At 31.3% G+C, this 27,083-nt stretch overlaps 5 non-coding genes across 5 annotated transcripts; all 5 read left to right on the forward strand.

Moving 5' to 3' along the window:
- Positions 1-4,209: 4,209 nt before the first annotated feature.
- On the forward strand, positions 4,210-4,282 carry Trnar-acg (transfer RNA arginine (anticodon ACG)). The gene has a single exon. It is a non-coding gene; the product is annotated as a tRNA-Arg (tRNA).
- A 5,403-nt stretch (positions 4,283-9,685) lies between these two features.
- On the forward strand, positions 9,686-9,758 carry Trnar-acg (transfer RNA arginine (anticodon ACG)). The gene has a single exon. It is a non-coding gene; the product is annotated as a tRNA-Arg (tRNA).
- A 4,645-nt stretch (positions 9,759-14,403) lies between these two features.
- Trnar-acg (transfer RNA arginine (anticodon ACG)) lies at positions 14,404-14,476 on the forward strand. Its single transcript has one exon. It is a non-coding gene; the product is annotated as a tRNA-Arg (tRNA).
- Positions 14,477-22,374: 7,898 nt separating this feature from the next.
- Positions 22,375-22,447, forward strand: Trnar-acg (transfer RNA arginine (anticodon ACG)). Its single transcript has one exon. It is a non-coding gene; the product is annotated as a tRNA-Arg (tRNA).
- Positions 22,448-26,230: 3,783 nt separating this feature from the next.
- Positions 26,231-26,303, forward strand: Trnar-acg (transfer RNA arginine (anticodon ACG)). The gene has a single exon. It is a non-coding gene; the product is annotated as a tRNA-Arg (tRNA).
- Positions 26,304-27,083: the final 780 nt, after the last annotated feature.

Genomic DNA, 27,083 nt, shown 5'->3' on the forward strand with positions numbered 1-27,083 from the left:
ATATATACTAGCTGTACCCTGCCACGCGTTGCTGTGGCTCAAATTGGCGCAATGGAAAAAGTTCCAAAATGAGAAAAAGCATGTTTCTTATAGGTTTAAATTTCCATTTTGCATGGGTACACAGTTTTTGTTGTTCCATTTTCTTAGCTGATATAGAGATTTTCCGGTTTGGTGACTCTTGAATATGTAACATAAATTATCCATAGGAGAAAACAGTCAGTGTGTAACTGTAAGGCTCACAATTGTAAAGATTGTTCCCTGTGCTTTGTTGATGGTTATTGCAAATGACAATAAAATTGGAAAGTACAATTTGCTAAAGTGTAATGATGTATCCGGTGGAATCATAGGAATGCATGGAATGAAGATATATTCATATGTCAAAGGTCCTGTTAAGATTGTTGTTTCTATGATATTGTTTGTTATTTTTTTTTACTGCAAGCTATGTGCCATTGCAAAGCTTGGATTGGTTTATATTTCACAACATGATAATTAGTACACCAAATTTCAGTTGCAATACATGCGGTGGCATCCCTGGCAAATATAACTGTTGGATAATTAACCACTTTATCTGCTTTCACAACAGTGTCGATGGATTTGTATTTGACTACCTCACTTGGAATTTTACATTTAATTATAGCGTTAAGTTCATGGGCATCTTTGTATTGACCTGCAAGAATAGCTCATTCACTCAGTCAAATGGAATTCTTATAATTTGAATATCTACAAAAACCTTTTAAACTAACTATTCTTTTGATGAAATAAGATTACAGAAATTACAGATGTTAAAAGTCAAAGAATTTTGCCCTTAACTCTGACCAGCTGGCACTTTTTCGTACCCAATTTCCCACAAGTTATGCAAAAGTTTTTGTGCGGATCGAACAGTCTGCAACTTTATATGCATAATTTGAGTTGTTTAATGTCTTCACATGGAACAAAAAAGTAGAGTATTTGAGGCAAGCATGTATTTAATCTGCTGGTGTTGATTGAAGAATAACAGGTAACATTTGTCTGAAACCTCCTGCAAGCAATATTACTGCATTCCCAAATGGTCTGAAATTGCCACGCAAATCTTGCAAGGATCGACAAAGAGCCTCAAGAGATTTTTTGCGTACCATTGTGCATTCATCCTAAACAATAAGTTTGCATTTTTGCAATTTATTTCCCCAATATTGGATGTTTTGGAGATGTCGAACATGAGATTTTTGAAAAATTGAATGCTTTAAAGTAGAATAAATAATTCTTCTACTTGGCAGCAAGGTCGCAGGTATTCCTAATGCAGCAAGGGCTAAGGCTATGTCATTTTGCTACCAAATGGCTGCCAAAATCAATTTAATTAGAAAGGTTTTACCAGTTACTTCTGGTGCTGTTCAAGGTAGCAGTAATTTCCAAATAACTTCTATTCTCACAGTCAGTAAATTAGGTGACTAAAATAGGATTTATCCATGTTTTGACAATGCCTTATTCACTAATTAATTTAGGAGACTAAAATAGGATGAGGGATTAGAGATGGACGGATAGAGAGGAAGATATATAGATAGAAAAGAGACAGTGAGAGGAAAATAGAGAAAGAGAAGGAGATAGAGAGATAAAGGGATTGATAGATAAACAGAGAGGGGGAGAGTTAGAAACAGAGAGGGATGAAACAGAGGAAAGGAGAGAGATAGAGGGAGTTAGAGAGAGAAAGGGGCTCAAAGAGAGATGGAGAGAGTGATATAGAGAGAAAGATAGACTGAGAGAGCGAAAGGGAGAGATGGATAGAGAGAGATATTGAGAGAGGGAGAGAGAAACAGAAGGTGAACTACACTTCACCGTGTTTTTCCTCGTTCAGTAGAGAAGAAATCTTTCGAGACTGAGGCAATTTTAATGTTTTGTTTTTATCCAGAGTGCCCCTTTTTTTTTGGGGGGGGGGCTAGATTTTCCTCGCATTAGAAACCGGTCGGGTTATCTGTACTTTCACTTAACAAATTAATAAAAGAAAAACATATTGTAAAATTTGAATTTAACAGGAAAATACTATTTTAAAAAATATCACGGTAACATAAGTGCATAAGTGCCACTTTAGGTACTCCTTGGGCGTTGAGTTCCATGGCGACCAGCATAATTATTTAATGGTCGCTCTCTTACCCCCCCCCAGTCAAGGCTAATGGATGCGCACGTAACATTTTTTTATTTACTGACGTTGGCTTAGTAACTAAACGATTTATTGATAATTTCGTAACCCTTAAACGCATGTCGGAAGATTTAAATTGGTTCATTATTGTTGTAATGAAAAAAAAGTTTCATTCAACACAAAACCAAAAACACATATTAATTATAAATGGTTTATTATTCTATTCATTGAAATTTACTAATTTTTGTCTTCGCACTATTCAACAATTTGTTCATCCGCGCATGTAAATTGTAAAAATATTTGTAAAAGTGAGAAGTCATCAGTAAATGATTTAGTTTTTTTTTTTAAATTTATTTATTTATTTATTTTTTTTACATTAGGTCCACCTCCACAAATGTTAAGAACGGCTTTCAGAATAAACACCCCAACCTCTCCATGTTAACAACGGATTTCGGAATAAACACCATTGGGGGGGGGGGGATATTTAAAAAAAAAGTCGATAAAAGTCGTCATTTAAAAAGAAATTTAAAATCAAATGTTTGTAAAAGTGAGAAATTATTAATAAATGTTAAGTAACATTTTTCGGTGCTAATGCAGAGAGTGACCCGCGCTATTTTTTAATCGTGTTTTTTTTTAATCAATTGCAAGGTTAAAGTACAGAATAGGTACAAAACACCCTCCCCTCCCCATGTTAAGAATGGCTTTTTAAATAATAACGTTATTATTTCAGCATGGATCACTCTCTGCATGAGTACCCATTTTTTTTTTAATATTCATAAAAAGTAACACTTTTTTCAAAATAAATAAATAAATAAATGTTTGTAAGTGTGACAAATAATCGTTTAGTTACGGCAACGTCAGTAAATAAAATATGTTACGTGCGGGGTGACGTGGGAGACTAAGGGAGCGACTATTATTTTTTTCTACTGGTCGCCATGGAAGTCAACGCCCAAGGAGTACCAAAATGTAATTTTTTTTGTCAAATAAATAAATTTCAAGCAATTTTTGCAATAAATAATAGATAGCAACTTCGTTAATTTTACGACTCGCCCCAGCATATTATAAACACCCTAACTTCCCCATGTTAAGAACGGCTTTCGAGGTTTATGGAAGGGCGTTTTTTTTGTTTTTTTTAACATGGGGGGGGGGGTAAGGGTGCTTATAATACGTTGAGGTATGTCGTAAAAATGAAACAGTTTAGAAAAAGTTAAAACAAACTTTTTTATGTAAACAATGCCGTGAAAAGAAACTAAACAATGAAAACGTAATGTTTCATGAGTGAAAAGCCTTAACATAAATAAAATTAAAAAAATTGGTAAGTACATAAATGAATTTAAATTTTTAAAATATGGGATCATTATTATTTTTTTTTGTGTGTGCGTGCTAATGCAGAGAGTGATCCGCGCTATTTTTTTAAAATCGTTTTCCACGTTTAATTAAAGTTTTATGATATGTTTTTATTCAATTGTAAGGTTAAAGTACAGAATAGGTACAAAACACCCTCACTTCCCCATGTTAAGAATGGCTTTTTAAATAATAACATTATTATTTCAGCACGGATCACTCTCTGCATGAGTAAGTTTTTTTTTTTTTTTTTTTTTTACTTATCGAGTTAACAGAAAATGAAATCTTTCGTCAATTCGTGGCTGTGAAATGAATCGAACCGGAAGTTCAGTTTTACAACAGAACAGATTCGCAGTAACGGTTAAAAAAATATATTTATTTTATTTAATATTTTAATAATTCGCGAGGTAAATTTATTTCAATAACATAAAAACATACCTCGACTCTAAAGATGGGTTGTCTGAAAATTTCAAATAAATTGGTAACGTAGAAATAGTGTTTTATTATTTTAGAACGACCAACATTTACATTTATATATATATATATATATATATATATATATATATATATGTATATATATATATATATATCTGTGTGTGTGTGTGAACTTCGCGGAATTTCCAATGATCTGAAAGCGGTCTTTTAAACATTTTGTTGTAAATCGGCTATATAATTTGACGTACTTAACACGAGAATATTTGTTGAACGAAAAGATACAATTACAATGAGTTTGAAAGGGCGTATGCAAAGAGCACGGGCTTGTGGCGCAATGGATAACGCGTCTGACTACGGATCAGAAGGTTCCAGGTTCGAATCCTGGCAAGCTCGCAAACTGTTTTTTTGCTTTCTTTTTAACATCTTGTTAGTTTTATTAGGTTTATACTATGGGAAATATCGTTTTCGTTCGTATTTTGACTGATTTTAAGATTAAATTTATTTTTAGAAATAAAAATTCTTTGCTTAATATTAAAAAAGCATGGAAGGCCAAGAAATATATATATATATATATATATATATATATATATATATATATATATAAATCCGTAATCATGTTTGTTTGTTTGTTTGTTCACAATTTGATTAATATATACAAAAGTTTCCTTACTTTACTCTTTCATTTATTTCTATATATAGCTTCATTCTTGGAAACTAGATACAATAAAAAGATTATGTCATTTGCATATGACATTAAGAAAAATCGATTTTATTAAATAGCGGTATCTTAATTAATGTTTCTAGCGAGAGAATTGTTTTCGGTGTTTTATTTAAAATTGTTTTTAATACATTTTAAACAATAATTATATTAATAACATTTATTTTTTTGGGAATTATTATTTCAACATCGAATTAAAAAAACTTTTAGAGTTATTTGCCCCTTAGAATCTTCCGATCATTTCATTTGTTTGTTGTTATTATTCTTTAAACAGCTATACAGAAATCGCAAATTTTACGATGTGACCCATCGTTGTTTAATACCTAAAAAATAGCATCTACTGCCCCCCCCTCTGAATTCCACAATTTACACTTTTCTTTCTTTTTTTTCACGTTAATCTCATCGATTATAAACTTTAATTTCTAATTAAAAAAAAGGTAAATTTTTACGACGTGACTCAGCGTCTTTTAACCCCTTAAAAAATTAGGACTTACTTTTTTTGGGCCTTAATACGTTTAAACAATCTTTATAAATAATATGAAAGAAGTAATTTCGAAAAAAATAAAATTAACATTTTAAAGTGGGGGATCACTTTTCTATATAATTTTAACGTAAAAATGAACACCCATTTTTGGCCACAAAGCATTCAACGAGATATATCATCTCTAGCATTTTTTTTTCAAATTTAGCGATCGAGATGGATGGGGCAAAACATGACAAATACAGTTTTTTGTTTGGTGGGCGTGGGAATTACATTTGAAACATAAAAAAATTATAAATTTAATTAATCTTTATGACACCATTCTGTACTTTCACCTTACACTTTTATAAAAAAATGAACCCCAGGATATGACAAATTCATTTTTGTTATTTTGGAGGGAGATTACATTAGAAGCATAAAATTATGAAAAATTTAATTTAATTGTTTTGAAATTAATTGTTTTGAAATTAATTGTTGATTTTTTTTAGGAGTTTTATCTACTTGGTTATTTTTATTTATTTATTTATTTTTGCGATCACGCGGGCATTCGCTGTTATCTTTAATGAAACAAAAGTTCCAATGATTTATTTTTAATTATTTATTTTTAGGGTGGGTATTTATAGTACTCAATATCCGGGAAATAGTTTCTTCTATCTGTATCCATTCTGCCGAAATATCTGGTGGAGAGGGTATGAGGTACTTCTTCTTTTAAGGAACGATTAAATTTACATGTTTTTATCCGTTCTTTTATTTATGGAATTGTTGTGAGGGTATCCATGTTACCCATGATGAAAATGATTAGTGTAGCAGGTGTGTTCCAAACGGAACTGTATGTAAACCCAGGCAACGCTGGGTACTCATGCTAGTATATATATATATATATATATATATATATATATATATATATATATATATATATATATATATATTTCTTGGCCTTCCATGGTTTATATATATATATATATATATATATATATATATATATATATATATATATATATATATATAATATAAAGGTGAACATCTGTGTGTGTCTGGTCACGAGTATGCTCCTATATCGTTGACTATTATAGAAAACTGATCACATATAATGAGAGAATACGTATCGAGACACAGGAACGGGTATGTTTGATTTGGCATAATGATGAGATATTAAAATTGTGGGGTCTGCGTACGCGCCTGTTCCACAAAGTATGGAAACAAAAAATAAAAAAATTAAAAAAACGTTTCCAAGTGTTTTTGATACAGATATACATAATGATAGTTTAATAAGTATGTTTTAACTTAAATAGGGATGGTATAAAAAATTGTGGGGTCTGCTTTCGCGCCTGGCCTCCACAGAATGGAGATACACACAAACCTTAATAAAGACTTTTCATATCTATCTGAGTAAGTATACTTTGATAATTATGTTCCAGTTTGAAGATATATGGTATGATAAAATTATGGGGTGTTCGTTCGCGCCTGACCTCCATAGAATGGAAATATGTCACAAAGTTTACCAACATTATTTTTATATAGATTCATAGAATATTGTGATAATTGTTTCAGTGTGAACAGGTATGGTATAATAAATTATGGGGTTTATCTATTTTATTTTTACTTTCATCATATTTTGCTTTGGTTTTGATACCCCCAACTTCGAACTTATCTCTTTACAACCCTTCCTTTTCATAACCTATCATACTTTCATAAATCAGAGTCCATTTTCTGTAAACTGTTTTTCAACCCAGTCAACGACGAGTATTTTGCTAGTATGTATATATATATATATACATTTCGATGACAATATAAATATGGGAGTGTGAAACATTGGTTGATCATCATTCTCTTCGGGGAAACGTATGTATGTATGTATGTATGTATGTTTGCTTTTTTGTTTGTTTGTATGTCGGCCTTAAACTTTCGACAGAGGCGAAGGATTTTCACGAGATCAGTATCGTGTTAATGCTCGACCTTTCGGACGACAAATACCGAAAAATTAATTCCTTCACCCTCAACGAGAAATTTTTCTACTAGGAGGGGTGACTTTTTCGTCGATATTTTCGAAAGTAATTCGCTCTTTTCAATTGATTAGTCCTAATTTAAACCTTCTCCGTTTCCGGTTTGGCGATGGACCCAAAGGCAAAGACGTCATATTTTTGTCAGGTTCTTTTCCTCAGTCGCGGCACGGGTTCGATCCTGCTTACCTACCACAACTTTTATTTTATTTTTATTTGTTTTCTCAACACACACATCAAAAGACCGGGCAATGCCGGCCACACAGGCTAGTGCTTTAATAAGTTGATCATTCTTTTGATCATGAGATGTTTATTCTGATTTAAACCGTTGATAAAGTACGCAGAATTATGCAGATTCTCAAAACGTGAGCGAATTACAATGATTTTGAAACCCCCTTTTAAGGAGCTGATCTTTATTTCTTTTTAAATAAACTTTTACAAAAGTAATATCGTGGTATTATTGCGATGAATTAAATTTAACGTAATAGGGTATCCCATATAGCGTTTGAACGACATGTAAATTATGGTTAGTGGTAAGGTTAAAAGAAAGTTTTTCCTGGCATTTTAGCCTATATTTTTGAACTCATGGAATTGTGCCATTTATTTGAAATAAGTCATGTGCGTGGGTTTCTTATATTATTTTTAACGTTTAAAACAGTTCTTTTTTGTTTTCTTTCCTAGTTTATTTTCAATTACATTGTAAATATTTACCCAAAAAATTATCCCGAAGTTTATTACAAAAACGTTTTGTTTTCGAACTATTCAACAATTTGTTCATCAATGTAAATTAAAAAATATTTGTAAAAGTGAGAAGTCGTCAGTAAATGATTTAGTTTTTTTTAAAATTTATTTAATTTAATTTATTTATTTTTTTTACATTAGGTCCACCTCCACAAATGTTAAGAACGGCTTTCAGAATAAACACCCCCAACCTCTCCATGTTAACAACGGATTTCGGAATAAACACCATTGGGGGGGATATTTAAAAAAAAGTCGATAAAAGTCGTCATTTAAAAAGAAATTTAAAATCAAATGTTTGTAAAAGTGAGAAATTATTAATAAATGTTTAGTAACATTTTTCGGTGCTAATGCAGAGAGTGACCCGCGCTATTTTTTTAATCGTGTTTTTTTTTTAATCAATTGCAAGGTTAAAGTACAGAATAGGTACAAAACACCCTCCCCTCCCCATGTTAAGAATGGCTTTTTAAATAATAACGTTATTATTTCAGCATGGATCACTCTCTGCATGAGTACCCATTTTTCTTTTAATATTCATAAAAAGTAAAACTTTTTTCAAAATAAATAAATAAATGTTTGTAAATGTGACAAATAATCGTTTAGTTACGGCAACGTCAGTAAATAAAATATGTTACGTGCGGGGTGAGGTGGGAGACTAAGGGAGCGACTATTATTTTTTTCTACTGGTCGCCATGGAAGTCAACGCCCAAAGAGTGCCAAAATGTAATTTTTTTTGTCAAATAAATAAATTTCAAGCAATTTTTGCAATAAATAATAGATAGCAACTTCGTTAATTTTACGACTCGCTCCAGCATATTATAAACACCCTAACTTCCCCATGTTAAGAACGGCTTTCGAGGTTTATGGAAGGGCGTTTTTTTTGTTTTTTTTTAACATGGGGGGGGGTAAGGGTGTTTATAATACGTTGAGGTATGTCGTAAAAATGAAACAGTTTAGAAAAAGTTAAAACAAACTTTTTTATGTAAACAATGCCGTGAAAAGAAACTAAACAATTAAAACGTAATGTTTCATAAGTGAAAAGCCTTAACATAAATAAAATTTAAAAAATTGGTAAGTACATAAATGAATTTAAATTTTTAAAATATGGGATTATTATCATTTTTTTTGTGTGTGTGCTAATGCAGAGAGTGATCCGCGCTATTTTTTTAAAATCGTTTTCCACGTTTAATTAAAGTTTTATGATATGTTTTTATTCAATTGTAAGGTTAAAGTACAGAATAGGTACAAAACACCCTCACTTCCCCATGTTAAGAATGGCTTTTTAAATAATAACATTATTATTTCAGCACGGATCACTCCCTGCATGAGTAAGTTTATTTTGTTTTTTTTTACTTATCGAGTTAACAGAAAATGAAATCTTTCGTCAATTCGTGGCTGTGAAATGAATCGAACCGGAAGTTCAGTTTTACAACAGAACAAATTCGCAGTAACGGTTAAAAAAATATATTTATTTTATTTAATATTTTAATAATTCGCGAGGTAAATTTATTTCAATAACATAAAAACATACCTCGACTCTAAAGATGGGTTGTCTGAAAATTTCAAATAAATTGGTAACGTAGAAATAGGGTTTTATTATTTTAGAACGACCAACATTTACATTTATATATATATATATATATATATATATATATATATATATATATATATATATATATATATATATATATATATCTGTGTGTGTGTGTGAACTTCGCGGAATTTCCAATGATCTGAAAGCGGTCTTTTAAACATTTTGTTGTAAATCGGCTATATAATTTGACGTATTAACACGAGAATATTTGTTGAACGAAAAGATACAATTAGAATGAGTTTGAAAGGGCGTATGCAAAGAGCACGGGCTTGTGGCGCAATGGATAACGCGTCTGACTACGGATCAGAAGATTCCAGGTTCGAATCCTGGCAAGCTCGCAAACTGTTTTTTGCTTTCTTTTTAACATCTTGTTAGTTTTATTAGGTTTATACTATGGGAAATATCGTTTTCGTTCGTATTTTGACTGATTTTAAGATTAAATTTATTTTAAGAAATAAAAATTCTTTGCTTAATATTAAAAAAGCATGGAAGGCCAAGAAATATATATATATATATATATATATATATATATATATATATATATAAATCCGTAATCATGTTTGTTTGTTTGTTTGTTCACAATTTGATTAATATATACAAAAGTTTCCTTACTTTACTCTTTCATTTATTTCTATATATAGCTTCAATCTTGGAAACTAGATACAATAAAAAGATTATGTCATTTGCATATGACATTAAGAAAAATCGATTTTATTAAATAGCGGTATCTTAATTAATGTTTCTAGCGAGAGAATTGTTTTCGGTGTTTTATTTAAAATTGTTTTTAATACATTTTAAACAATAATTATATTAATAACATTTATTTTTTTGGGAATTATTATTTCAACATCGAATTAAAAAAACTTTTAGAGTTATTTGCCCCTTAGAATCTTCCAATCATTTCATTTGTTTGTTGTTATTATTCTTTAAACAGCTATACAGAAATCGCAAATTTTACGATGTGACCCATCGTTGTTTAATACCTAAAAAATAGCATCTACTGCCCCCCCTCTGAATTCCACAATTTACACTTTTCGTTCTTTTTTTTCACGTTAATCTCATCGATTATAAACTTTAATTTCTAATTAAAAAAAAAGGTAAATTTTTACGACGTGACTCAGCGTCTTTTAACCCCTTAAAAAATTAGGACTTACTTTTTTTGGGCCCTAATACGTTTAAACAATCTTTATAAATAATATGAAAGAAGTAATTTCGAAAAAAATAAAATTAACATTTTAAAGTGGGGGATCACTTTTCTATATAATTTTAACGTAAAAATGAACACCCATTTTTGGCCACAAAGCATTCAACGAGATATATCATCTCTAGCATTTTTTTTTTCAAATTTAGCGATCGAGATGGATGGGGCACAACATGACAAATACAGTTTTTTTGTTTGGTGGGCGTGGGAATTACATTTGAAACATAAAAAAATTATAAATTTAATTAATCTTTATGACACCATTCTGTACTTTCACCTTACACTTTTATAAACAAAATGAACCCCAGGATATGACAAATTCATTTTTGTTATTTTGGAGGGAGATTACATTAGAAGCATAAAATTATGAAAAATTTAATTTAATTGTTTTGAAATTAATTGTTTTGAAATTAATTGTTGATTTTTTTTAGGAGTTTTATCTACTTGGTTATTTTTATTTATTTATTTATTTTTGCGATCACGCGGGCATTCGCTGTTATCTTTAATGAAACAAAAGTTCCAATGATTTATTTTTAATTATTTATTTTTAGGGTGGGTATTTATAGTACTCAATATCCGGGAAATAGTTTCTTCTATCTGTATCCATTCTGCCGAAATATCTGGTGGAGAGGGTATGAGGTACTTCTTCTTTTAAGGAACGATTAAATTTACATGTTTTTATCCGTTCTTTTATTTATGGAATTGTTGTGAGGGTATCCATGTTACCCATGATGAAAATGATTAGTGTAGCAGGTGTGTTCCAAACGGAACTGTATGTAAACCCAGGCAACGCTGGGTACTCATGCTAGTATATATATATATATATATATATATATATATATATATATATATATATATATATATTTCTTGGCCTTCCATGGTTTATATATATATATATATATATATATATATATATATATATATATATATATATATAATATAAAGGTGAACATCTGTGTGTGTCTGATCACGAGTATGCTCCTATATCGTTGACTATTATAGAAAACTGATCACATATAATGAGAGAATACGTATCGAGACACAGGAACGGGTATGTTTGATTTGGCATAATGATGAGATATTAAAATTGTGGGGTCTGCGTACGCGCCTGTTCCACAAAGTATGGAAACAAAAAATAAAAAAATTAAAAAAACGTTTCCAAGTGTTTTTGATATAGATGTACATAATAATAGTTTAATAAGTATGTTTTAACTTAAATAGGGATGGTATAAAAAAATTGTGGGGTCTGCTTTCGCGCCTGGCCTCCACAGAATGGAGATACACACAAACCTTAATAAAGACTTTTCATATCTATCTGAGTAAGTATACTTTGATAATTATGTTCCAGTTTGAAGATATATGGTATAATAAAATTATGGGGTGTTCGTTCGCGCCTGACCTCCATAGAATGGAAATATGTCACAAAGTTTACCAACATTATTTTTATATAGATTCATAGAATATTGTGATAATTGTTTCAGTGTGAACAGGTATGGTATAATAAATTATGGGGTTTATCTATTTTATTTTTACTTTCATCATATTTTGCTTTGGTTTTGATACCCCCAACTTCGAACTTATCTCTTTACAACCCTTCCTTTTCATAACCTATCATACTTTCATGAATCAGAGTCCATTTTCTGTAAACTGTTTTTCAACCCAGTCAACGACGGGTACTTTTGCTAGTATATATATATATATATATATATATATATATATATATATATATATATATATATATATATATATATATATATACACATTTCGATGACAATATAAATATGGGAGTGTGAAACATTGGTTGATCATCATTCTCTTCGGGGAAACGTATGTATGTATGTATGTATGTTTGCTTTTTTGTTTGTTTGTATGTCGGCCTTAAACTTTCGACAGAGGCGACGGATTTTCACGAGATCAGTATCGTGTTAATGCTCGACCATTCGGACGTCAAATATCGAAAAATTACTTCCTTCACCCTCAACGGGAAATTTTTCTACTAGGAGGGGTGACTTTTTCGTCGATATTTTCGAAAGTAATTCGCTCTTTTCAATTGATTAGTCCTAATTTAAACCTTCTCCGTTCCGATTTGGCGATGGACCCAAAGGCAAAGACGTCATGTTTTTTTCAGGTTCTTGTCCTCAGTCGCGGCACGGGTTCGATCCTGCTTACCTACCACAACTTTTATTTTATTTTTATTTGTTTTCTCAACACACACATCAAAAGACCGGGCAATGCCGGCCACACAGGCTAGTGCTTTAATAAGTTGATCATTCTTTGTTCATGGGATGTTTATTCTGATTTAAACCGTTGATAAAGTACGCAGAATTATGCAGATTCTCAAAACGTGAGCGAATTACAATGATTTTGAAACCCCCTTTTAAGGAGCTGATCTTTATTTCTTTTTAAATAAACTTTTACAAAAGTAATATAGTGGTATTATTGCGATGAATTAAATTTAACGTAATAGGGTATCCCATATAGCGTTTGAACGACATGTAAATTATTGTTAGTGGTAAGGTTAAAAGAAAGTTTTTCCTGGCATTTTAGCCTATATTTTTGAACTCATAGAATTGTGCCATTTATTTGAAATAAGTCATGTGCGTGGGTTTCTTATATTATTTTTAACGTTTAAAACAGTTCTTTTTTTATGTTTTCTTTCCTAGTTTATTTTCAATTACATTATATTTTTTGGCCAATAATAACCACTTTTTTTTAAATAATAAAAAGCATATTACTTTTTATGCTAACTTTTAGCATGAAAATATCCCCCTAACACACACAATTTATCTCTCTTGACACACACAGAAAATAGAGTTACATCTCCTTACAACGCTATTAGCTTAGACAACTAGCAATGATTTTAATCCTTTCGCAATTAACTTATTTTATCGCCAAGTTTTTTCGAGTTCGTACGCAATCATCTTAAAATAAAGTCTCATTTTTCCGAAGGCTGGGAGGGATTCTGCTGTCTATAGTTTAAGGTTCTATTCTACAAATGTACCAACACAATTGTTTAATGGTCTTCTAATGTCCGGCTCTTTATGAATTTTAAAATAGTTATTAAAAAATTCACAAAAAATCAGACGTCTTTCAATTCTCACGGAAGACATTCATCTCTTTTTTATGCTTTGTATAAAACTAAATTAACTTTAATTGTGACTCCTTATGCTTAAAAGATGTATTCAAAAATTTATAATTATAAATTGATTAGTTTCGTCGTAAGACGTGTACATATATTCACATACAAAATTTTCTAGCTATCGATATATATGGAGGAATACAAAACATCTACATAAAATGAATAACATCTAAATAAATCGCGATATATCCAAACAGTCGGCGCGATGGACCAGCGGATAAAGAGGACAGGCTCATTATTGTGGGGTCCCGATTTTGAATCTCGCTAGATTCAGCCCCTCTGAACGGTCGAAGACGAGGAAACACGTGTAAGTGGATAAGTAAAAACAATATATATACCGTTCCCAACTCGCATTTAGGTAAAAATGCACTTTCGTCAATAACTGGAGCCATTAAAAAAAACAACAACAACAAAAAAAAACCCATAAACATATATATATATATATATATATATATATATATATATATATATATATATATATATATATATATAAACTTAGGAATTTCAAACGATCTGCATGCGGTCTTTTAAAAATTTTGTTGTAAAGCAGCTATATAATTTTACGTACTTAATTAACACGAGAATATTTGTTGAACGGTAAGATACGATTAGAATTAGTTTGAAATGGAGCGGGTATAGAGCAGGGCTTGTGGCGCAATGGATAACGCGTCTGACTACGGATCAGAAGATTCCAGGTTCGAATCCTGGCAAGCTCGCATACTGTTTTTTTTTTTTTTAACGTCTTGTTAGTTTTATTAGGTTTATACTATGGGAAATATCGTTTTCGTTCGTTTTGTAACTGATTTTAAGATTAAATTTCACGTTAGAAATAAAAATTATTTGCTTAATATTGGAAGGGCAAGAAATATATGTATATGTATTTATATAATACTAGCTGTACCTTGCCACGTGTTGCTGTGGCTCAAATTGGCGCAATGGAAAAGGTTCCAAAATGAGAAAAAGCATGTTTCTTATAGGTTTAAATTTCCATTTTGCATGGGTACACAGTTTTTGTTGTTCAATTTTCTTAGCTGATATAGAGATTTTCTGGTTTGGTGACTCTTTAATACGTAACATAAATTGTCCATGTGAAAAAACAGTCAGTGTGTAACTATAACACCCACAATTGTAAAGATTGTTCCCTGTGCTTTGTTGATGGTTATTGCAAATGACAATAAAATTGGAAAGTGCAATTTCCCAAAGTGTAATGATGTATCCGGTGGAATCATAGGTATGCATGGAATGAAGATATATTTATATGTGAAAGGTCCTGTTAAGATTGTTGTTTCCATGGTATTGTTTGTTAATTTTTTTTACTGCAAGCTATGTGCCATTGCAAAGCTTGGATTGGTTTATATTTCACAACATGATAATTAGTACACCAAATTTCAGTTGTAATACATGCGGTGTCATCCCTGGCAAATATAACTGTTGGATAACAGTGTCGATGGATTTGTATTTGACTACCTCACTTGGAATTTTACATTGAATAATAGCGTTAAGTTCATGGGCATCTTTGTATTGACCTGCAAGAATAGCTAATTCACTCAGTCAAATTGAATTCTTATAATTTGAATATCTGCAAAAACCTTTTAAACTAACTATTATTTTGATGAAATAAAATTACAGAAATTACAGATGTTAAAAGTCAAAGAATTTTGCCCTTAACTCTGATCAGCTGGCACTTTTTTGTACCCAATTTCCCACAAGTGATGCAAAAGTTTTTGTGCGGATCGAACAGTCTGCAACTGGACATGCATATTTTGAGTTAAGTTTAATGTCTTCACATGGAACAAAAAAGTAGAGTATTTGAGGCAAGCATGTATTTAATCTGCTGGTGTTGATTGAAGAATAACAGGTAACATTTGTCTGAAATCTCCTGCAAGCAATATTACTGCATTCCCAAATGGTCTGACATTGCCACGCAAATCTTGCAAGGATCGACCAAGAGCCCCAAGAGATTTTTTGTGTACCATTGTGCATTCATCCTAAACAATAAGTTTGCATTTCTGCAATATTTTTCCCCATATTGGATGTTTTGGAGATGTCGAACATGAGATTTTTGAAAAATTGAATGTTTTAAAGTAGAATAAATAATTCTTCTACTTGGCAGCAAGGTCGCAGGTATTCCTAATGCAGCAAGGGCTAAGGCTATGTCATTTTGCTACCAAATGGCTGCCAAAATCAATTTAATTAGAAAGGTTTTACCAGTTACTTCTGGTGCTGTTCAAGGTAGCAGTAATTTCCAAAAAACTTCTATTCTCACAGTCAGTAAATTAGGTGACTAAAATAGGATTTATCCATGTTTTGACAATGCCTTATTCACTGTAATTAATTTAGGAGACTAAAATAGGATGAGGGATTAGAGATGGACAGATAGAGAGGAAGATATATAGATAGAAAAGAGAAAGCGAGATGAAAATAGAGAAAGAGAAGGAGATAGAGATAAAGGGATTGATAGATAAACAGAGAGAGAGGGAGAGTTAGAAACAGAGAGGGATGAGACAGAGGAAAGGAGAGAGATAGAGGGAGTTAGAGAGAGAAAGGGGCTCAAAGAGAGATGGAGAGGATGATATATAGAGAAAGATAGATTGAGAGAGGGAAAGGGAGAGATGGATAGAGAGAGATATTAAGAGAGGAAGAGAGAGGGGGAGAGAAACAGAAGCTGAACTACACTTCACCGTTTTTTCCTCGGTCAGTAGAGAAGAAATCTTTCGAGACTGAGGAAATTTTAATGGTTTGTTATTATCCAGAGTACCCCCTTTTTTTTTGGGGGGGGGGGCTAGATGTTCCTCACATTAGAAACCGGCCGGGTTATCTGTACTTTCACTTAACAAATTAATAAAAGAAAATATATTGTAAAATTTGAATTTAACATGAAAATACTATTTTAAAAAATAGCACGATAACATAAATGCATAAGTGCCACTTTAGGTACTCCTTAGGCCTTGAGTTCCATGGCGACAAGCATAATTATTTAATGGTCGCTCCCTTAGCCCCCCCCTAGTCAAGGTTAATGCATGCGCACGTAACATTTTTTTTATTTACTGACGTTGGCTTAGTAACTAAACGGTTTATTGATAATTTCGTAAACCTTAAACGCATGCCGGAAGATTTAAATTGGTTCATTATTGTTGTAATGAAAAAAAAAGTTTCATTCAACACAAAACCAAAAACACATATTAATTATAAATGGTTTATTATTCTATTCATTGAAATTTACTAATTTTTAAATAAAAAAAGTAAAAAAAAGCAGTTAATAAAAAAATACTTGCTTATGTGCGCATAAAAACTTGTTTTTTTTTGTTTTTTTTTAGATTAGGTCCACCTTATAATCACCCCCAACCTCCTCATCTTAAGAACGGCTTCCGGAATAAACACCACTTTTGGAGGTGGGGGGGCTATTTGAAAAATTTAACTGATATTTGTTGTCAGCATACCCACCCGAAAATATTATTAAAAAAAAAAGGAGGGGTTCAGTGCCCGTGGCAGAGAAGTAGATTTATTTATCAATAAAAGTTGCGGAGAAGTAAATTTATTTATCAATAAAAGTCGTCATTTAAAAAAGAAAATTGTGGAGGTGGACCTAAATGTAAATATTTACCCAAAAAATTATCCCGAAGTTTATTACAAAAACGTTTTGTCTTTGCACTATTCAACAATTTGTTCATCCGCGCATGTAAATTAAAAAATATTTGTAAAAGTGAGAAGTTATCAGTAAATGATTTAGTTTTTTTTTAAATTTATTTATTTATTTTTTTTACATTAGGTCCACCTCCACAAATGTTAAGAACGGCTTTCAGAATAAACACCCTTAACCTCTCCATGTTAATAACGGATTTTGGAATAAACACCATTTGGGGGGATATTTACAAAATTTAACTGATATTTGTTGTCAACATACCCATTCGTAAATACTATTAAAAAAAAGTCGATAAAAGTCGTCATTTAAAAAGAAATTTAAAATCAAATGTTTGTAAAAGTGAGAAATTATTAATAAATGTTTAGTAACATTTTTCGGTGCTAATGCAGAGAGTGATCCGCTAGCAGTGTCAGAAATTTCGTGAAAACTATTGAATAATTCCACCCGCTCTCTTTCGAAGCTTATAACTCCTCGAAAAATTTCATTCAAGCCCTAAGTTTTTTTCAATTAAAGGAGCAAGGACCAATGTTTCATTAAAAAAAAAACAAACAAAATAAACAAACAACGTGTTTTTTTAAAAAAAGGTTTAAAATTTCGGACTTTACAGGTAAATTTCTAAAAACACTACTTTTTTTGTTTTAAATTTGAATATATTATTTATTGATCTTTTATCTTCAATTTGTGATATATAAAACTTTGGTACATGAATTAATTATTTACTTTTTAATAGACATTTGAAAATGGGGGGGGGCGTGAATTAAAAAAAACGTTTGTCTAAAATATATTCGGTTTATTGGAAAGAGCATAAAACTTCACATTGATCCTGAAAATATCGTAAAAATAGAATCAATAGAAAAATTTTGATAGATTTTTAAAGTTTAAAAATTGAAAAATACTGAACTCGTAACATTCAATTAATTTCATTACTGTTTTTTTAAAAAAAAAAAATATTTCTATTACTTTTAAAACAACTTCAATAGTTTATTTTGGAAGTATAATCCATAAATAAAATAAATAACCCACCTTTAAAAGAGAAATTACGAGTTATTTATATTTTATTTGCAGTTTCGTGTTAGAGGTGTCAAAAATTCCTACAAAAATTCTGATACACCTAGTGATCCGCGCTATTTTTTAAATCGTATTTCCACGTTTAATTAAAGTTTTATGATATTTTATTTTATTATTCAATTGCAAGGTTAAAGTACAGAATAGGTACAAAACACCCCCTCCCCATGTTAAGAATAGTTTTTTTTAAATAATAACATTATTATTTCAGCATGGATCACTCTCTGCATGAGTACCCATTTTTTTTTAATATTCATAAAAAGTAAAACATTTTTCAAAGTAAATAAATAAATAAATGTTTGTAAATGTGACAAATAATCGTTTAGTTACGGCAACGTCAGTCAATAAAAGATGTTACGTGCGGGGTGGGGTGGGGAACTAAGGGAGCGACTATTATTTTTTTCTGCTGGTCACCATGGAACTCAACGTCCAAGGAGTACCAAAATGTAATTTTTTTTGTCAAATAAATAAATTTCAAGCAATTTTTGCAATAAATAATAGATAGCAACTTCGTTAATTTTACGACTCGCCCCAGCATATTATATAAACATCCTAACTTCCCCATGTTAAAATGGCTTTCGGAATGAACACCCCAACCTCCCCTTATTAAGAACGGCTTTCGAGGTTTATCGAAGGGCGTGTTGTTTTTTTTAACATGGGGAGGTTAGGGTGTTTATAATACGTTGAGGCATGTCGTAAAAATGAAACAGTTTAGAAAAAGTTAAAACAAACTTTTTTATGTAAACAATGCCGTGAAAAGAAACTAAACAATTAAAACGTAATGTTTCATGAGTGAAAAGCCTTAACCTAAATAAAGGAATTTAAAATTAAAAAAATTGGTAAGTACATCAATGAATTTAAATTTTTAAAATATGGGATTAATTTTTTTTTTGTGCTAATGCAGAGAGTGATCCGCGCTATTTTTTTTAAATATCGTATTTCTACGTTTAATTAAAGTTTTATGATATTTTTATTATTCAATTGTAAGATTAAAGTACAGAATAGGTACAAAACACCCTCCCTTCCCCATGTTAAGAATGGCTTTTTAAATAATAACATTATTATTTCAGCACGGATCACTCTCTGCATGAGTAAGTTTTTTTTTTTTTTACTTATCTTGTAATTCGAGAGTACCAACGGAAGTTACCAGAAATAAAACCGGGCAAGTCTCGCAGAAACGACTTCGAAAAATATTTATATTTTAATTAATATTTTTATAATTCGCAATGTAAAATTATTTTAATAACATGCAAACATTCATTGACTTTACAGATAGATTTTCTGAAAATTTCAACTAAATTGGTAATGTAAAAATATGTTGTATAAACTTTGAACGAACCAAGAATTACATTTTTATATATATAGATAAAGCGGAATGTCTGTGTGTGTGTGTGTGTGTGTGTGTGTGTGTGTGTGTGTGGTCACGCATAGGCTCCTATATGCTTGACTATTATAGAAATCTGATCACATATAATGATAGAAGATGTATCGAGACACAGGAATGGGTATGTTTGATCCGGCAAAATGATAATTCATTAAAATTGTGGGGTTCGCGTACTCGCCTGGTCCCCAAAGTATGGAAACAAAAAATAACTAAATTAAAAAAATACGTTTCCAAGTATTTTGATATAGATGTACATAATAATACTTTAATAAGTATGTTTTTACTTCAATAGGAATGGTATAAAAAAAATTGTGGGGTCTGCTTTCGCGGCTGGCCTCCATAGAATGGAAATAAGCACAAACTTTAATAAATACTTTTAATATCTATCTGCGTAAGTATACTTTGATCATTATGTTTCGGTTTGAAGAAATATGGTATAATAAAATATAGGGGGTGTTGGTTCGCGCCTGATCTCCATGAAATGGAAATATGTCACAAAGTTTACCAAGTTTTTTTTTTTTTTAATATAGATCCACAGAATATTGTAGCAAGTGTTTCAGTGTGAACAGGTATGGTATAATAAATTATGGGGTTTATCTATTTTATTTTTACTTTCCTCATGTTTTGCTTCGGTTTTGATACCCCCAAATTCGAAGCTATCTCTTTACAACCATTCCTTTTCATAACCTATCATACTTTCATAAATCACAGTCCATTTTCTGTAGGCTGTTTTTGAACCCAGTCAACGATGGGTACTTTTGCTAGTACACACACACACACACACACACACACACACACACACACACACACACACACACACACACACACACACACATATATATATATATATATATATATAAATATATATATATATATATATATATTTGAATGAAAATATATATATGGGAGTTCGAAACATTCGTTGATCATCATTCCATCCGGGGAAACGTATGTATGTATGTATGTATGTATGTATGTATGTATGTTTGCTTGTTTGTTTGTATGTCTGCCTAAAACTTTCGAGGGAGGCGACGGATTTTCACGAGATCAGTATCGTGTTAGAGATCGCCCATTCCGACGTCAAATATCGAAAAATTAATTCCTTCACCCTCAACTAGAAATTTTTCTACAAGGAGGGGTGGCCTTTTCGTCGGTATTTTCGAAAGTAATCCTCTCTTAGCAAATTACTGGTCTTAATTAAAACCTTCCCCCTTTCCGGTTTGGCCATGGACCCAAAGGCAAAGACGTCATGTTTTCTTTTCATGTTCTTGTACTCCGTCGCGGCGCGGGTTTTATCCCTCTTACCTACCACAACTTTTATTTTATTTTTATCTGTTTTGCACAACATACACAGCAAAAGACCCGGGCAATGCCGGCCACACAGGCTAGTGCTTTAATAAGTTGATCATTCTTTTGATCATGGGATGTTTATTCTGATTTAAACTGATTACGATGATTTTGAAATCCCCTTTTAAGGAGCTGGTCTTTATTTCTTTTTAAATAAACCTTTACAGAAGTAATATAGTGGTATTATTGTCGATGAATTAAATTTAACGTAATAGAATGTCCCACATAGCGTTTGAACGACATGTAACTTTTCTTTTCCTGCCATTTTAGTCTATATTTTTGAACTCATGGAATTGTGCCATGTATTTGAAATAAGTCATGTGCGTGGGTTTCTTATATTGTTTTTAATGTTTAAAACTGTTCATTTTTATGTTTTCTTTCATAGTTTATTTTCGATTACATTATAGTTTTTGGCCAATAATAACCACTTTTTTAAATGATAAGAATAATTACTCTTTATTGCTAACTTTTAGCATGAAAATATCCCCCAACACACACACAATTTGTCTCTCTTGACACACACACAAAATAAAGTTACATCTCCTCAGAACGCTATTTGCTTAGACAACTAGTAATGGTTTTACGTTAATTTCGCAATTAACTTATTTTATCGCCAAGTTTTTTCGAATGCTTACGCAATCATCTTAAAATAAAATCTCATTTTTCCGAAGGGGATTCCGGCAAATAACATGTCAATAAATCGCGATATATACAAACAGTCGGCGAGATGGACCAGCGAATAAAGAGGACAGGCTCATTAATGTGGGTTCCCGATTTCTAATCTTGCTAGATTCAGCCACTCTGACCTAACGTATGAGGAAACACGTGTAAGTGGATAATTATATTTTAAAAACAATATATATACCGCTTCCTATGGTGAAAGGGTAAATTATTCCCAACTCGCATTTAGGTAAAAATGCACTTTCGTCAATAACTGGAGTCATTAAAAAAAACAATAAAAACATATATATATATATATATATATATATATATATATATATATATATATATATATATATATAAACTTCGGGGAATTTCCAACGATCTGCATGCGGTCTTTGAAACACTTTGTTGTAAGCAGCTATATAATTTGACGTACTTAATTAACACGAGGATATTTGTTGAACGAAAAGATACAATTACGATAAGTTTGAAAGTGAGGGTGTATAGAGCAGGGGCTTGTGGCGCAATGGATAACGCGTCTGACTACGGATCAGAAGATTCCAGGTTCGAATCCTGGCAAGCTCGCAAACTTTATTTTGCTTTCTGTTTAACTTCTTGTTAGTTTTATTTGGTTTATACTATGGGAAATATCGTTTTCGTTCGTATTTTTACTGATTTTAAGATACAATTTCATTTTAGAAATAAAAATTCCTTCCTTGATATAAAAAAAGCATGGAATGCCAACAAATATATATATATATATATATATATATATATATATATATATATATATACAGTCTTGGAAGTTTTTACCTTTAAAACTATACAAAAAATATTTTTTATCATTCGTTAGAAAACCATCTAGTCAGTAAGTTATTTAATCACCTGCAATCACTGCATCAACTCGCTCTTGAATTTACTATAATACCAATAATTTATATTTCAAGGGATCATCAGTTGTTTACCATGAAACACTGTTTCGGGGATTTAAAAACAAAACAGTATATTACATCATGGCTCCCCAGCAGTGTTGATCAAACACCACCACCCTTAATCTTAGGAAGAAGACATGTTTCAAAAATTTGATCCAGTTTTCTATTCTTAATTGCAATTACTAACCTTTTCATACTATAAAAATGAATTTCTTACCTGTGCGATTCATCAATTTCCACATTTAAAATGGATACATTTTTTAATTTTTTAATTTATCAGTCTTGTATTTATAAGATTAGGATGAATCCATTTAACTAATTATCTATGATTAGTATTTAGTATATTTACATTCTTATTTAAAATTAGATATATAAAGGTTAAAAATATTTTTACATATATACATTTATATATATATATATATATATAAATATATATATAAATATATATATATATAAATATATATATAAATATATATATATATAAATATATATATATAAATATATATAAATATATATATATATATATATATATATATATATATATATATATATATATATATATATTTAGATGGCAATAAAAATATGGGAGTGTTAAACATTCGTTGATCGTCATTCCATCCGGGCAACGTATGTATGTATGTATGTTTGTTTGTATGTCTGCCTTAAACTTTCGACCGATTTTCATGAGATCAGTACGGACGACAAATATCGAAAAATGGCTAAAAACATTAACTCCTTCACTCTCAACTGGGAACTTTTCTACAATAAGGGTTGGCTTTTTCGTCGATATTTTCGGAAATTATCGTCTCTTTTCAATTGACTTTCCTTAATTAAAGGCTTCTCACTTTCCGGTTTGGTGATGGACCCAACGCCAAAGACGTCATATTTTTTTTGTGTCTTTTTGAAGTTATTTTCCTCCGTCGCTGCACGGGTTCGATCCTACTTGCGTATAATCACTTTTATTTCATATTTATTCGTTTTGCTCAACACACACATCCAAAGACGCGGGCATCGCCGGGCACACAGTCTAGTGCTTTAATAAGTTCATCACTCTTTTGATCATGGGATGTTTATTCTGATTTAAGCCGTAGTTTAAGTACGCACAGTTATGCCGACTCTCAAAACGTGGGTGAATTACGATGATTTTGAAATCCCTTTTTAAGGAGCTGTTCTTTATTTCTTTTTAAATAAACCTTTACAAAAGTAATATAGTGGTATTATTGTTAATGAGGGCCTTCAGGAAGATTATAATAAGACAATTGAGATTCTACCTTTTTGAGGCGATTACGTGTAAACATCCTGAAAAAAAAACTTAATGGTAAAATAAAAATGACTATTTTAGATTGTAAAGTCAAGGATTACTTTAAAATAAATTTAACGTAATAGGATCACCACATAGCGTTTGAACGACATGTAACTTATGGTTAGTGGTAAGGTTAAAAGAGAGTTTTTCCTGCCATTTTAGCCTCTATTTTAGAACTCATGGAATTGTGCCATTTATTTGAAATAAGTCATGTGCGTGGTTTTCTTTTATTGTTTTAAATGTTTTAAAATGTTTTTTTTTTATGTTTTCTTTCTTAGTTCATTTTCGATTACATTATATTTTTTGGTCAATAATAACAATTTTTTTTAAATGATAAGAAGTATATTACTTTTTATTGCTAACTTTTAGCATGAAAATATCCCCTCTAACACACACAATTTCTCTCTCTTGACACACACAAAATAGAGTTACATCTCCTGAGAACGCTATTTGCTTAGACAACTAGTAATGGTTTTACGTTCATTTCGCAATTAACTTGTTTTACCGCCAAGTTTTTTCGAGTGCTTACGCAATCATCTAAAACAAAAGAAAATCCGATTTTTCCGAAGGCTGGGAGGGGTACTGATGTCTATAGTTTAAGGTTCTATTCTACAAATGTACCAACATAATTGTTTTATAGTCTCAAACTGTCCGGCTCTTTATGAATTTTAAAATAATTATTAATTAATTCAAGTCTAATACATTGTAAAAATTTTACAAAAAATCGGAAGTATTTGAATTCTCACGACGGATTTTCACGGGATCAGTATCGTGTTAAAGACCGTCATCATTCCATCCGGGGAAACGTATGTATGTATGTATGTATGTATGTATGTATGTATGTATGTATGTATGTATGTGTGTTTGTTTGTTTTGTATGTCTGCCTAAAACTTTCGACAGAGGCGACGTATTTTCGCGGGCTCAGTATCGTGTTAAATATCGACTATTCGGACGACAAATATCGAAAAATTGATTGCTTCACCCTCAACTGGGAATTTTTCTACAAGGAGAGGTGGATTTTTAGTCGATATTTTCGAAAGTAATCCCCTCTTTTCAATTGACTAGTCTTAATCAAAACCTTCTCCCTTTCCGGTTTGGCAATGGACCCAAAGGCAAAGGCGTCATTTTTTTTTTGAGGTTCTTGTCCTCCGTCGCGGCACAGGTTCGATCCTGCTTACCAACCACCAACGAAGGCTGGAGAGATACTGATGTCTATAGTTTAAGGTTCTACAAATGTACCAACATAATTGTTTTATAGTCTTCTAATGTCCGGCTCTTTATGAATTTTAAAATAGTTATTAATTAATTCACAAAAAAAATCAGAAGTCTTTCAATTCTCACGGCATACATTCATCTCTTTTATATGCTTTGTATAAAACTAAATTAACTTAAATTGTATCACTTTATGCTTAAAAAATGTATTCAAAAATTTATAATAAATTGATTAGTTTCGTCGTAAGACGTGTACATATATACACAATCCAAACTTTATCTAGCCATCGATATATATGGAGGAATACAACATATCTGAATAAAACAAATAACATCTAAATAAATCGCGATATATCCAAACAGTCGGCGAGATGGACCAGCGAATCAAGAGGACAGGCTCATTCATGTGGGGTCCCGATTTCTAATCTTGCTAGATTCAGCCACTCTGAGCTGTCGTAGATGAGGAAACACGTGTAAGTGGATAATTATATTTTAACAACAATATGTATACTGCTCCCCATAGTGAAAGGATAAATTATTCCCAACTTGCATTTAGGTAAAAATGCACTTTCCTCAATAACTGGAGCCATTAAAAAAAACAAACAAAAAAAAACAAAACAACAACAAAAAACAAAAACATATAACACCCCCTCTCTCCCCCTCCCCTCTCTCTCTCTCTCTCTCTCTCTCTCTCTCTCTCTCTCTCTCTCTCTCTATATATATATATATATATATATATATATATATATAAATAAATATATATATAAACTTCGGGGAATTTCCAACGATCTGCATGCGGTCTTTGAAACATTTTGTTGTAAAGCAGCTATATAATTTGACGTACTTAATTAACACGAGGATATTTGTTGAACGAAAAGATACAATTACAATGAGTTTGAAAGTTAGAGTGTATAGAGCAGGGGCTTGTGGCGCAATGGATAACGCGTCTGACTACGGATCAGAAGATTCCAGGTTCGAATCCTGGCAAGCTCGCAAACTTTATTTTGCTTTCTGTTTAACTTCTTGTTAGTTTTATTTGGTTTATACTATGGGAAATATCGTTTTCGTTCGTATTTTTACTGATTTTAAGATACAATTTCACTTTAGAAATAAAAATTCCTTCCTTGATATTAAAAAAGCATGGAAGGCCAAGATATATATATATATATATATATATATATATATATATATATATATATATTTAGATGGCAATAAAAATATGGGAGTGTTAAACATTCGTTGATCGTCATTCCATCCGGGCAACGTATGTATGTATGTTTGTCTGTATGTCTGCATAAAACTTTCAACAGAAGCGACGGATTTTCACGAGATCAGTATCGTGTTAAAGCTCGACACTTCGGACGACAAATATCGAAAAATGGCTAAAAACATTAACTCCTTCACTCTCAACTGGGCACTTTTCTACAGTGAGGGGTGGCTTTTTCGTCGATATTTTCGAAAATTATCGTCTGTTTTCAATTGACTTGCCTTAATTAAAGGCTTCTTACTTTCCGGTTTGGCGATGGACCCAACGGCAAAGACATCAAGTTTTTTTGTAAAATTTATTTTCCTCCGTCGCTGCACGGGTTCGATCCTACTTGCCTGTAATCACTTTTATTTTATTTTTATTCGTTTTGCTCAACACACACATCCAAAGGCGCGGGCATCGCCGGGCACACATGCTAGTGCTTTAATAAGTTGATCACTCTTTTGTTCATGGGATGTTTATTCTGATTTAAACCGTAGTTTAAGTACTCACAGTTATGCCGACTC

The sequence above is a fragment of the Euprymna scolopes genome, chromosome 10 (genome assembly GCF_053919585.1).
Source record: "Euprymna scolopes isolate OS-2025 chromosome 10, ASM5391958v1, whole genome shotgun sequence".
In the NCBI taxonomy this organism is placed as follows: Eukaryota; Metazoa; Mollusca; class Cephalopoda; order Sepiida; family Sepiolidae; genus Euprymna; species Euprymna scolopes.